Source organism: Cryptomeria japonica, chromosome 5 (genome assembly GCF_030272615.1).
Source record: "Cryptomeria japonica chromosome 5, Sugi_1.0, whole genome shotgun sequence".
In the NCBI taxonomy this organism is placed as follows: domain Eukaryota; kingdom Viridiplantae; phylum Streptophyta; class Pinopsida; order Cupressales; family Cupressaceae; genus Cryptomeria; species Cryptomeria japonica.
Window position 1 is genome coordinate 347333941 of NC_081409.1, and position 15296 is coordinate 347349236.

Here is a 15296-nt window from a genome sequence, read left to right on the forward strand (position 1 = left end):
TTTTGATACACAAGTGAAGTATGTTTGAACAAAGGTTTTGAAAATTAATTCTCTAAATTATATCAACAATTAAATAGTGGATAGGAATTGAAATTATGTAATGTTTTGTCAACATTCAATTACATTATTTTTTAATCAATATTTCATGATAAGTAATTTAGAACAATGCATCTCTTGTAATTTAAAAACATAAAAAAATAATGTAAAATAATAACATTATATCTACAATAACATATATTTTAATTATAAATATGTAATATTAAAACATATTTATCTTTGAAATCCTACCCGCGTATTCATTGAACCTCTTATAGATTCGTGTCGATTTAGTCAAATTTGAAAGAAACTCTGTTCGAGGTGATACGCGGGGCAATGCACTCAGGTAAACACGTGCATCTACATGGATCATTTTCAGGATTTATCTTTGCCTTCGTGATGCATATTTTTTCCTTCGTGATTCATTTTTCTACCTTCTCCGTTTGGGAAGATTAAGATAGACAATAAGCCTGTTTTACCTTAATATTCGCATCCAGGGCACTAACCACATTGCTTACTGCTTCGTCATGAGTGTCCACTTTACAGCAGGTGTGATCTCGGCCCCGAAAGCAATATTCTCCTCCACCAAAGGATAAACTTGGTTAGGTTCAATTCTCAAATAATTGAAAGCGAGAATTTTAAAAGCTGCGAAGTTGCAGTAAGAGAACTCAATGTGGACATCCATTCTCCCAGATCTAAGAAGAGTGGGATCGAGATGATCAGGGTGGTTAGTGGTAAAGATAATATATGCTCCTCACCGCACTAAGACCACAATCCATCAGTAAAACTGAGCAAACCAGAAATAGTAACTTGACTTCACAGCTTGTTTTCCATGGCTTTCTGCTTGGACGTTGTATTCGTATGATCAAGCGAGCAGTCAATATCCTCAATAACAATAATGGCCTTTTCACTGGTCTAAGTTAGAAGGGCACAAAGCTCCTGGTTATGAGAGACCTTAGTGAGTTCAAGGTCATAGATGTGATATTTCATGTAGTTCGCCACGACGGTGATTAAGATGGAATTTCCCATTCCGGGAGGGCCATGAAGAAGGTAACCACGTTTTTAGGCGCGTTCTCTGGCATTTCCAAGTTCAATGGATCGAGTTCCAGCATATGAAAAGTAGATGGGTAGTTGAATGGCATCATGATATTTCATCCTTTCCCACGCATGGCGCAATTTCTGTCGTTGGTATATATTTTGAGTTCCCTTTTGCCCACTTTGTGCTCCACTGCCTTTCCAGATACGTCGTTCAAATATGCGTTGAGGAGGATCTGGTCTAGTTTATTTATTTTGAGAGTATACGCGTGTCTTTCCACGGTTTCTTTGTCCACCATTTTGTGGGTGGCGTGGGTAACGTCTATCTAGAATCCATATTGTATCATTTATCATGTCTAATAATTAATTAAAAAATGAACACTCCTTAAAAAAAAATGGTCAATGGTATGGGTGTTGTATAGACATAGGTCGTAGGGTCTTGGGTCCAACACATTCTCACTCCGCGAAATGAGTCGTTGATGAGTTGGTTTGTGTCGGGAGAGACACCCAACTCTCTCAAATTCACGCCTCGATACGTCGTTACATTGCAAGCTTCCGACGTGGTCTCTAGCATTTTCACGTACTCTTCCACGTCTGTGTATAGCTCATTGTTGATCCATCTGTTATTTCCTTTCAATTCTGGGAGGCTCACACAACAACGTAGATTTACAGTCACAAATGCGATGAAAGAAGAGAGGAAAAACCAAAGCACACACAGAGGAAATAGAACACTCTTACTACAAAGAGAAAATAAACACAAAATTTATTATTAGGAATTCATGTGGTTACATTGCATACTGCCTCAATACAAAGATCTCTTTTTGTCTAAAATATAACTTAGAAAATGGAATGTATATACAGAGAATATGACCTTAGGAGAAAAGATTAAAGCTGGAATTATACTGCACCTATTATATCATGCATTTCATGAATTACAAGGTGAACAATGTATAGTTTGCATTATTTTTGCTGATTTGCTTGAACCTGGAACACCTGTATCATTCTTTCCTCTACCTATCATATAGCCAAGGCCTTCATATTTGGGCCTCATTATTGGTTCAATGGGCTCTTGAATTCCTTGCCCATGCTTCCCAAGTTCTCTTTCATTATAACCCATTTTTCGCAAGATCTTCATATCAATATTATTTTTAGAATAACCTTTGTTTTTCATATCACAACCCGCCCCTGTGCATGCAAACACATCCTTACATTCAACTTCACAATATTCACCTGCAAAAACTTTTGGTACATCATCTGTATCAACCAAAGGACACAAATCACTTTTATCACATGCAACATCACACACTATTGGTTTTGATTTCAAAATCTCATTTTCCTTTTCCAACAACTTCAACTTCTTTTCCAAATCTTCATTCACCTTTTTTACTTCATCAAAAAAATTGAATTCTTCTTTCAATTTTCTATTTTCTTTTACAAGAATATCATTTTCACATAATTGCTCATAAAAATATTTTGTCAAATGCTTTATAATTTCTATCAATTCTGAATTACACTTTTTAACTAGTCAGAACAATATTTGGGTGTTTAAGTGAGGCATACTATGGCACGCTTATGCTTCGTGGTGTCACAAACATGCTAGGCTTAATACGAATTGGTAAAACGTTTGTAGTTTCAATACCAAATCAATCCAAACTATTTTTTCTTTCATGTAAGAGGCTATTACAAAGGGGAAATATATAATTGGACTATCTTCTTTGCCTGGAAGTGAAGAGTAGCAAGTGATAATGATATGATGTCTTGAAGAATGGATCGCTTTACATTCACACATTCCTTAATGAAAGAGTGTCAAATGGTAGACTATGGTATTATTCAATCGAGTTGGTGCATTTAGTTGTTTTTTAATGGTTAATTGGAGTGTTATTATTATGATTTTAGTATTGATAAGTTTCAACGACTAATGTAGATGGTGTTGTCTTCTCCTTTTCAGTTTTGATTTTTTATTTTTCATTCATTTTCTTTCTAGATGTGTTTAAGAAGGTTAGTCTTAAATCAGATATTAAACAACATATTAAATCTAGAGAATGTTAGTCAATTTTGAGTGTTTAACATTTTCAAGTCTACAAGTGTATTCTTTGTATGACCACACGCCTTAAGAAACATATTAAGCCTAGAAAATGTCAGTCAACTCTCAGTGTTTAATACTTTGAAGCCTAGAAATGTAAAGTTAGTGTGTGTGATTTAAGTCATTCCATTTAAGAAGGGGAATGTTCAATTGAATTTTATTCAACACAAAAGTAATTCAATCTTAGTTGTTAGATATATCTAGTGTTGTGATTTTAGCATATTTATTTAATTTTTTATAAGTTGTAATGTTTATTTTATTTAGAATTTTGTTGAATCATATTGAATGTCTCATAATGAAATTGAAGGCTTCTTAATTCTTGTTTTACATTCTTCTTTAAAGTAGTGAGATTGTAACTAAGAATATTAAATGTAGAGACAATCCTTTTTATTCTTGTTGTTCCTCTTTTTTAAAATAAATTGTGAACTAATTATCTACTTGAAAAACTATTTTTATATGATTTTCATTAACAACTTATATCATATTTTTTTGGAATTTTAATTTTTTGAGATGTTTCCAAAGAAACTTCATTATCTATTTGCAAGATGCCAGGCAGATTAAATATTATTCTACCGAAGGTAATAAATTTTGAACTAACTAGGAAACATCAACAAAGTGTAATAGTCCTTAGGAAAATTAATGCAATCTAATTACTAAATTAAGTTAAGGTTTCAAATTAAATTACTTTTGAAAAATTAAAGAACCTAGAAGAAGATTTAATCTTCTTTTGCAAAATAAAAAGTTATTTTCTATGGTTCTATTCTTTATGCATTCTATACTTTTTTCTATGGTTTTATTCTTTATGCATTCTATACTCATATGAATGAGAAACAAGAGGGCCCATACAAGAAAATATGACTAAATATTGAATGAGGGATTAAAATTAAAGAATGGAAGAAATTAGGGAAGAAAACAGTCTTTGAACCTAAATAATAACATAAAGTTCAAAATGAAAAGTAAGAAAAAATAAATAATATGAATGACATGCAAATGTAAATTTAAGAAAAAAATTCTAGTGTTAAGGTTGGGTCACGCATCTTATTAGGATAGATCATTTGAGCAACCCTATAAATTAATATTGGTCTCTTAGGTGAGCTTGAAATTTAACATGGGTTGGCTAACAAAAGTCGAGGTCTCCGAGATACCTCTATAAATTAAATTAGTCAAAATAATAATTTTTAAAAGTGGGAAGGATAAGTAATATGAGAAAGTGGTTCAAAATAAGCATTGAAAAAACTTGAAGGAGGATATTAAAACACTGAGAGGAAAAATATAGACAATAAAAAAATAACAATAGAGCTTATTGTCATCATTGGTTAGAGGTACGACCTTGATTGTGTGCCCTTTTATGCAATAATAACATGCAACACAAATAAACCAAACCAAGTTTATTTTGGTAAACAATTAGCTTAAATTTATTGAATAACAAGCATAAGAGGATCTAATATTTTTGCATAGTTCAATGTGCATGCATATCTTGACTTTTCATGATTTGTAGAAATGATGGAGGAAAATATGAACTAAAATTGATCCTACTAGATAAAGTTAGGAATAGATGTAAAAATATTATTTTTAATTATAATGATCAAGATGGAATGGGAATGAAGAGAGTCGTGAGAAAATAAAATTGTCAAATAGTCATAGAAATGTGTAAACAAATGGTCTATAGGGAAAAAAAATCAAGGAGACTACCCTTAAGTATTTAGGCTCATAAAGTTCAACAAGTAGAGAATCGTAAAAATATCCATTTCCTACTGTAGACACCTAAATTTGTCCTGTCTAATTAAATAAATATATTTATTTATTTAATTATTTAATCCTAGGTCTTCTATTAATTAAATAAATTTTTATTTATTTAATTAATTCATTTATCCTCTTCTAGCCTTTTTCCTCATTTAAATAAATACATTTATTTATTTAAATTATCCCTTTTCCTAAATTAAATAAATATTTTATTTATTTAATTGATCCCACTTCCTCTATTAATTAAAAGAATCTTTATTTATTTAATTAATTCATTAGCCTTTTCTACCTATGACAAATGTCATTCATCTCTTAATTTCTACACTACCTACCCTCTCATTATTTTCTTATTTCTTCTACCTACCCTCTGGTCCTAGCCGACCATCTATCTTTTACACCTCTTGATCTTATCCCTCCATTTCCTACAGTGTTCTCTATATAAGAGGATGCTCCTTCCATTTTCACTCCTTTCCTAGACTTAGGTCAAGAAGAATCACAAAAGCCCTTACTAATTAGGGATCAAAATTCAAGCTTTGAAAATAAAAATCTAAAAGTCAAAAATAAAGAAAAGGCCTTTAGTCCAAATCAAAATCAAAAGCTATTGGACTCTGCAAAAATCAAAGTCAAGGATAAATAACTATGAACAAAAAAGAACAAGAGATGATCTCCCCTAATATAAAAATAACTAGAAGCGAAATTTCTAAAATTTTAAGTCAAAAAGCATACTTTTTGATCCTAAGTCTCCATCATGTTATCCTACTTTCACTTCTTTTCGCAATTGTAAGCCTTCATTACTCATACACTTGTTCAACACATCCATCCCCTTTTGGTGATACATCATGGACCTTTATGGACCTTCCTTGAAGGACTTTGTTGTCGGGGATGCCTAGACTTCTTTAGGTGACATGCATATGGGCCTGTGTAGTCCACATTCTAGTAATTCTATCTCAGTTCATTTATCAAGGAAGACATACACTCGAGCTACATATCATTCAGTCAAGGAACAATGCAGTTATAATTATAAGGCCAAGCCTCATACATTTGAGGTAGGTGACTTAGTTCTCAAAGAAAATCCTAAAAATCAACAAGACAGAGAGAAGAACGGCAAGTTTGAACCGAATTGGCTTGGTCCTTACATCATTACAACAACCTATGGATCCGGTGCATATTAGCTCTCAACCCGAGAGGGAGAACCTTTGGAGGATCCTATCGAGAACATGCACCTTCACAGGTTTTACACATATCTCTTAAGAGTATCCTAATTAAAAAATACAAAAAAATCAAAAAATTCAAAAATACAAAAAAATGAAAATATTCAAAAATACAAAAAAATAAAAAAAAATAAATAAAAATTGTTACTTGGTGAAAACTTGGCAAACAAGCACCTTGTGACACAAAAAAATTGAAAAATCAAAAAAAGTAAAGAGAAATAAATGCGTCCAACGGTGAAAACCACTTCGGTGGCGCCCTGGGCAAGTACCATGGTGAAAACCAGGTTCCTGGCACCATGGGTAGAGACATTGCTCCTCCCTCCTTTAGGATTCAATCTCATCCTTTCACTTTGCACACACTCACAGCCTATCCATCCATAATAAAATTACCTAATCCCATCATGGCTTGTTATTGATCTTTCTAAGATTGGTTATCCATTCATAATAAACCTTCCTTTTCACCCTTTCCATCCATATTAAATCAGCTCCTATCTGTGGCTAAGGAAAATCCTACATCTAGTGATGGGTGTAGAACTAAGAACATCACATGTTTTGAGGAACTTACAGTTTCTTCCAATTTTCTTCAGTCTATCCGTGCACAATCTGCAATAAGGCAACATTTGCATTGCCAATCTGCAATAAAGTTTTGCCTTCTCTGCAATAAAGTATCAATTTCAGATGAGACACAATAGTAGAAATGGGCTTCCAAAAATCAAATTTTTCAATAGACTCAAACTACATTATGGTTCAGTGCTATCTATCCTTTTGTGAAAGTAAACATTGTGACCACAATCAAATAAGACTTATACAAGTGACAAGAGACACTAAACTTGAGGACTACAGTGAATGTTGGTGTGAAGTCTTGATTTTCTTTTGATTTTATCTTTAGGTGACATGTCTTTTATCTTTTTTGGGATGTCTCTAACTAGAGATTCTATCTTCAGGATGTCTTTGACTAGAAAGGCGAGGATGGGGTATCGTCACTTATTTTTTTGCTATCTGTGGATTGTCTCTTAGTAATGCTATGACTTGTCCAAGGATATGAGGACACTAAGAGTCTAATGTGAACTAGGGTATTCCTTGTTTGCAATTGTTTGATCTCCATGGAAACATGTACAATGAATTTTTGGGTCAGACATATGCCTCGATTGTCATAACCTATTTTTCCATAATAAAGCTCAATGATGATAATAGCAGAAGAAGCTCTTTCACTTCCATATCTACTATCTTTCATCCCCCTTTCTTGATTGACCTCCATAGTCCTTCTTGAGTCCATGTAGTCCGTTATCACATGACTGAGTATAATGACACACCAAAAATATTTGCATTTCATGTAGTCTACACCTGCATTACCATATATTAGCATTTCATTTCATACATATGGATATCACAATTGCATCACATCCTACACACAACACATGTTAGCACATTTTTCATTCTTATCATGTAAATAGTTATTTGCATTATCATATTCATCTTCATTTCATACATTCACATTTGCATTTGCATAACATATAAAACATAAAAGAACAAAAAATATTGCATTTCATCATGTACATATTTGACTCCATATCATAAACATCATATAGAAACATGCATCAGATAGAAGCAACATCACATAGGTACACATGCATATAGTTGTCGCAATGATGAATCATCTTATATATATATCAAAATCACAAGTGTCATTATACAATGATGTCAAAATATATATGGCTACAAACACTTGAAGGTGTCATCATTCAAAATGGTACAAAATGGATACATAGGGAGCCCTTTAAGGCTATGATGAATTCCCTCCCTCAGAGCCAGCTGGCCTTGATGCAGTCTGAGCCATGGAAGGACCCACCCCAGGATCATCTCTCCTACCCCTTCTATCTGGTGGTGGTGGAGGACCCATGACCCCACCACTAGATGCATGTCACTTGTCTCTCGCTCCAGTGGTCGTCATAGTCCATGATGGTCTTCGGAAGATCCTAGCTTGCTAATATGGTGGTACCACTCCATAGTAAAGGTGTCTCTAGTAAGCTATCTCCACCCCTGCCCACAAAAAATAGGTGTATCTAGCCCCTGTGTCCTCTGTTGCCTACTTGCCTACCCTCAGTGTTGTCTTAGCCTCTATATAGTGCTGAATAGCCTGATCCCTCTCCTGCTCAGTGTCTCTCAGCTATCTCCCGAGCCTCATTGCATCCCTCTCCAGATCCCAAATCTCATTTGCTTGTCCCTGGCAGATCTCCTTCAAGGATAGTAGCACATCCTCCCCTCTCTCCTTTCACCCTGTCCCTGTGGCTGCTCCTGTGGCTACTCCTATCCCTGTCCTTGTCCCTGTACCTATCTAGGAAACTGTGCTACTATCACATGTAATGGCAATCCACCTCTACCCCTGACTACATGAGCCTGTTTCTCCTTTCCGCCCTCTCTCCTCTGAGCCACTCTCCCCTCTATCACTGTGTCCCACCTCTATTGTTGGCCCCTACCTCTACTATCTCCACTATTATCTGCATCACCTCCACCGTCTCCTTCTATTGGCTCCCCTGGATCCATCAGCCATGGGAATGGATGCTCTGCCCAATATGCAGCATACTTTGCATCCACTCTTGCCAGCACTACCGATAGTGCCAATCCTGTAGCTATCATAGTGTCCCAAGACACATGTCTTGCCCTCATATCTAATCCTAGATTTTGGAACACTCATCTCAATGCCTCCCCGACTCCATCTCGATCATAAGGAACTAACTCCCCAACGATCGGTGTCCTCAATATCCTATATACATCCTCTAAGGTGACTATCATCTCACCCATTGGCGAATGAAATGTGCATGTCTCTGAGTGCCATCTCTTAGCTAATGCAGTTATAAATCCCATGTTCGCTCAAAACTTAGGCACATACATAATATATCACAAACCCATAGCCTCAACTGTTGCTCTATCCTCACATGTTAGCTCTGCTCACAAACACTGAGTCGAAGGGATCTCTACCGTGACTCCGACATAGGTAGGTCCTCTTGTAGTCAACCAAATCAACTGTGTCAATCCTAGTGGTACTCCCTGTTCATCAAAAAGTGCTTCTTTTTGTCCTAGTGCTTATATCTATCATATGGCACTCTATCTTAGTGGTACTCCATGTTCATCACAAAATGCTGCTCTTTTATCCTAGTGGTACTCCCTGTTCATCACAAAGTGCTACTTTTATCCTATCTTTTAGGGCACCTACTTGAGTGTATCCTCTTGAGTAGCTTATCCAATTGATAAAATATGTTCTATCACAGAATTGTCAATTTCAGCCTGATCCAGTTGGCAATGTATGTTCTATCACAGAATTATCAATTTATTTGGTACTCCTTGTTCATCACAAAGTTCCTCAATCTATCCTATCCTAGGGCCCTTGCTTGAGTAGTTTCGTTATTGGTAATGTATGTTCTATCACAAAATTGTCAATCCTAGTCCTATCCTAGTCTTCCCTAGAGGACCTGTTTGAGTGTATCCTCTCAGCAGCTTATCCAATTGACAACGTATGTTTTATCACAAAACTGCTAATTCGACCTTGAAGACATAAATGAGCATTCATGACACAAACACACCTGCATTTCATAGACGTGCCTAGACTACCCAAACGCGCCTCGCACCAATGCAGACACGCCTTCCTGTCCTTTCCCCCAACTTGACATTTTTTTGTAACATACCTAATGCACATTTATTGTTGGCATTCTACACTCTAGTGAGAAATGATGGTGTTGTCATTGATGGAAACTTACTGGCAACCATGTGGATATCTTCACACACTGGCACCAGCACCAACAGACACTTCACCGACATTGAGAAGAATGTATACTGACACCCTAGCCGATAGGAACAAAGTTTTGTTTATTGTATTTAATTGTAAATATCTTTTGTAAGCTGACATGGCGTATTATAATAAGACTCGTATATGTATGAGATCTTGAAAATTATTTTGAAAAAAAGGATAGGATGGAGACATGGTAGAAGTGATGAGAGAATATTTTGTATAAGGTTTATGGTTATTATATGAACTTAAACTGGTACTGAACCTGGCATAGCAGATGCTGAATTGTAGTAGTACATTATATTGGATTTTCATAATCCATTTATAAGTTAGTGAGACTTCATTTTTATGATTGAGCAGTGAGGTCTAGGCAATTAGCCTTCCTGCATGTGCAAGCCCCTCTTGTAAGTAATATCCATTCATTGGCCAGTGAGTGGATATTGTGGGTCACAAATCCCACCGAGGTTTTTTCCACACTGGGTTTCCTCATTAAACATCCTATGTTATGGTGTGTTTTCTATGATGTTTTTCCAGTTCATATTTACTGCATTAATTCTTGTTTACCGGTACACTATTTTAGAATGTAAAATACTTAATAAGGGTAAAGAATCTGTTAACTGGTTAGATACTGATTCACCCCCCCCCCCTCTCAGTATATTTGGGACTATCATCAATCCTAACAATTGGTTTCAGAGCCTGGTCCTCTATTTTCAAAAGTCTAAGAGCTTGAGGAAGATTCTGACATGGGTACAAATGGAGAAGATAAGAAAGAAATTAGAAGGAGCTCTTGTGGACTATGATGTAGAGAAGTTGAAAAATATCAAACTTGAAGATGATCTAAGGACTGCATAGGAATTCATTCAAGGACTTCAGGAGAATCTCACTATTACTAGAAATAAGAGAAAATAACTTCATGAGAAGATGTAGAATAATGATGATGAAAAGGAAACTCTTAATGAGCTTGTAAGCAAGATGAGGCAATAAAACATGACTTTGATGAATGAAATTGAAGACATGACTATGAGATTTTGTAAAGACATTGAAGACAAAAATAAGAATGAAGATAACTTGACTAGGAGACTCAATGATGCAGGAAATGAAAATCTAAGAATCAGTCATGAAAATGATATGTTGAAGACAGATTTGATTCACATGGAACATGATAAAACTGAACTTATGAGACAAAAGGAATTTCTAGAAAATGAGTTGGCTACTGCAAATCAACATAAAGAGAATAAAGAAAAGTTTAGAAGAACTTGATGGTATGCGGAAAAGTCAGAAACCTAATGGAGATACTAATGGACTTGGATTTGAAGTTGGTGAAAGTCCTGGTACTGCAAACAATCATGATCACAATAAACCGATAAGACAACCTAATGCTTACAAATTTAATGGGAAATGCTTTAACTATAACAAGTTTGGTCATAAAGAAAATTAGTGTAGATCTAGAAACAATTAGAACATTAATACACCCATGATCAATGTTCCAAATACAACAAAATTGGTCACAATTAAGAAAATTGTAGAATGAATGTAAGATGTTATGTTTGTGGAATATTTGGGCACTTATCTAATCAATGCAGAACACAAACCGGCATAGGATATGGAAAGGCTATTCAGAAGAATAATGTGACTTGTTATGCTTGTCACAAGATTGGACATATTGCAAAATTTTGTAGAAGCAAGACTTCACCGGTGAACAATAAAGGACCCGGTTTGAAAGGCAAAGAGAAGGTTGATGAGGTAAAGAAAGAATTTTCAAGACAATGGATTAGAAAGACAAATTAGAATGTTTATGAGACTATTCCTTCACTGGTAGAACAGAGTATTACTCCACCGGCAGGAGATTCTTCATCCAACTGAGAACTAAACCTTTGGGGGTATTGCAACAAGTTGAAAATCATGCAAGTTTACCCTTGGTTGATGGTGAGAAGATGGACTTCTTCGCTACTAGCAGATGTGTTAATTTTTACTTAACCGACAAGCATTTAATGCAATTGTTGGAGGAAAACACATTATAAATCAGTAATTTTCCCTTTTACAATTCACAAAGCATTCAAACTTTTAGAGAGCACCAAAATACAAGTGAAGGCATCCAAAACGAAGAAGTGAAGCAAGTTCTTTCAAGCACTCAATCCATTATCAGGTAGATTAAGGTATTTATCAATGGCTTCATCCTTTGCTCCAGAATTTATTGCAAACCGTATTGTTGTAGAAGTTGTGAAATGCCCTAGGCCCATTTTTAAGATCATTCCCAAGATAGCAAAACAGGATGATTCCCTAGGTGCTTTTTCTGAAATTCCAAAAGGTGTTGCATATGGTGAAGACCATAGAATATATATTCATTGCCATATTGAGGAATTGGGTTCTGAGGAAATATTGAAAATGGTTAAAACTATTATCTATGATGAAAATTGAAATATAAAACCCGAACACAAGATATATGAAACTTTAGGTTTTGTGGAAATCTTGGACATCCCTAATTTTCCTAAGGAAGTAGTAAGGATTGTCCTTAGCAGAGTTCATGGAGAATTATTTTGGCTAGATTCTATTTGTAAAATCAGCAGAGAAGTAGTTAGGGCAGTGACTGGTTTATCCTCCACCAATAGCATGCCAGATAAGACTAAGAAGGTTCCCAATAACACAGTGATGACATCAACAGGAGCAACCTATAACAATAGATCCCTGAGAGTTAATGATGTTAAAGATGAGAATGTCAGATTTATAAGCATGATCCTAGGTTACAAAACCACACATGCAAACTGACTCAACTCTGTTTCTAGTCTTTGCATTAAAAGTGCATATGATATGGTCAACAATGATGCAAAAATAGATGTATGTGAGTGGTTAAAGGATGAGTTGATAGACAACGTGATAAAGATAAAAGGTGATAAGAAAGGTACTTTTCGTTTTGGCAATCTTCTTGTATGTTTGATGTTGTATCTCACAAAAGAAGTTCCCAATATTGGTAAGAAAGACTTTGGTTATGATATATCGGTAGGCAAACACCTGTTAGAAATATTCACTGGTATGGGCACTAATAAGGATAACAATATAACAGAGTACTTCAAAACATTCAAAGTAAAAATGAAAACAAGAGAGAGATTACCATAAAGTATTGTAGACAAGTATGAAAAGGATATATGTTTTGTAATTAAAAAGGATGAAATTTGGATGGAGGCAGTTCTTCCTAGAATTGTATGGGTAACACAAATGGGATATGAGGTAGTTGTAAATATCATTGAAACTTATGCTAAAGCCCTATTAGAAGCCCCTAGAGAACTGGAAGATTTTTTTTTGGAAGTGGAGAAACAATAGAAAGTGGTGTACAGACATTGAAACAGAGAAAGAGAAGTGAAAAGTACATAAGAAGTGCATCTAGGCAAGTTAAGGAAATAAAAGAAAACATCATGACCATAGCTGGAATAAAGGAAAGTGACCTAGAGGGATTACAAATGGAGGCACATCTCTCACCGGTTGTTACATCCTCTGACAGTGAAATTCCTGTTGAGTTTAGAAGAGTTGACAGGAAAAGAAAACCATCACCAGTACCCTCTCCTCCTCCCAAGAAAACAAGAATAACAAGGCAAAAGCAACAGGCAGTGAGACCACCAACAAAGAAGTTGACACCAAAGAAGAAAAAGCAACAATGGGTTATACCACCTCTGGATAACTTATTGAATGAGATAACAGATGATGGTAACTTAGCTAATGTTAGAAAACTATACAATACATTCACTAATGAAGAAAAGGAAAGTATTGAGAATAGCATTATACTAAATCTTGATATATACAAGAAAGTATTAATTGAAATTGTAGATGATTTGCCAAGTGAATTGTATAGGAGGTTAGATGCAAAGAGAATTGCAGTTATGGAGCTTGAAAAGAAACTAAAGATTGAAAAACTACTAGCTATACATCTAGTCAACTCTGTGGAAGAAATTGATGAACTAATTAGTGAAGCTAATAGATCAATTTTTGCAAGTGGACACCAACATCTAAGCCTAATGGCTGGTAGACTCAATGAAATTGCAAAAGAAACATCAAACAAGTGGGACAAATTCTTTGTTGAGAAGGAAAAATAGGAAGAGTTGAACAGACCAAAGAAAAATTTCAAGGTTTATCAGAAGGATAGAGACAAGGAGAAAGGTAAAGTAGGTGGATTACCCAACATTAAAGTAACTGACAACCTACCACCACCTTTGGTTACTTCACTGGTATAGACTGATAGCACACTGGCTACTGATAATGTGGATACACCACATGAGGATACCAGCCCTGAGTCAGAAATTTTGTTCACCATGAACATTGACACTCAGGAAGTAAATATTGTAGTTGATAAGGAGAACACAAATGAAAAGAAAAATAATATTGCTACTAAGCAACCGAAAGATAATATTGAGGTTGGAACATAGGCAGATAATATTGCAGTTGAGACACAAGTAGAGTAAGATGAGCATTCCATGGAAACACTAGATAGTGGAATGGTTACTGGTAGTGTAGATGCTGGCACAATAAAACCGATAGAGATACCAATAGTGGATAACACAGAGATACCGACAACAGAAAGAATAGAGAAACCAAATGAAAAATAGACTGACTCACAGGTACACATGGAGGTAGTGAAACTGACAATCACAGAGAAACCAAAACCATTGCTAGTGGAAATGCAAACACAGACTGACCCACCAAAGGTCGATTCAGGCAAATTGGTTACTCTTGCCAGAAGCATATAAGTTGTAAAGGTAGTTGGTCAGACATCTGGTACTTCACTAACAGAATTCAGACCTACAAATGTGACTGAAGTACTTTTGGACTGAATAAAGAAAATAACAGATTGTAATGCATTGGCCTGTAAGGCAATTGATGACACAATTCATATTCTTAAGATGATTTCACCCAAATGCAATTTAGAGCATGTAAAGGATTCTTTAGGTCAGTTAGACACATTGTCTAAATATATTACTAGTAATGTACTGACAGTTGATCAAACAAATGAGGAAACATTCAAGGAGAAAATGGAAAAGGAAAAAGAAAAATTCTTTGAGGAAACAATAAAGAAGTGCATGGAACACATTAATACACTTTTACCGGCTCTGAAAAAGACAACTTTGGAGTACAAGGAATTGTACAAAGATAGTTGGAAGACAAATCTATTGATAGTTGATATTAAAAAAAAAAAATCACAGTACAAAAGGAGATAGATGATATAGCTGATAATATCATTGGTTCATTTGAACCTATACTAGTTATTGAGCAAGAAATTGTTGGATTTGAAGAAAAATTGGAGAAGTTAGAAAAAGAAAAGGAAAGGATAAAGGGAAAAGCTAGAGAGCTTAAGTGCAAACTCAGTCCTAAGTTAGATAATCTCTCTAAGGAAATAAATGTTTGAGGAATTAATTCA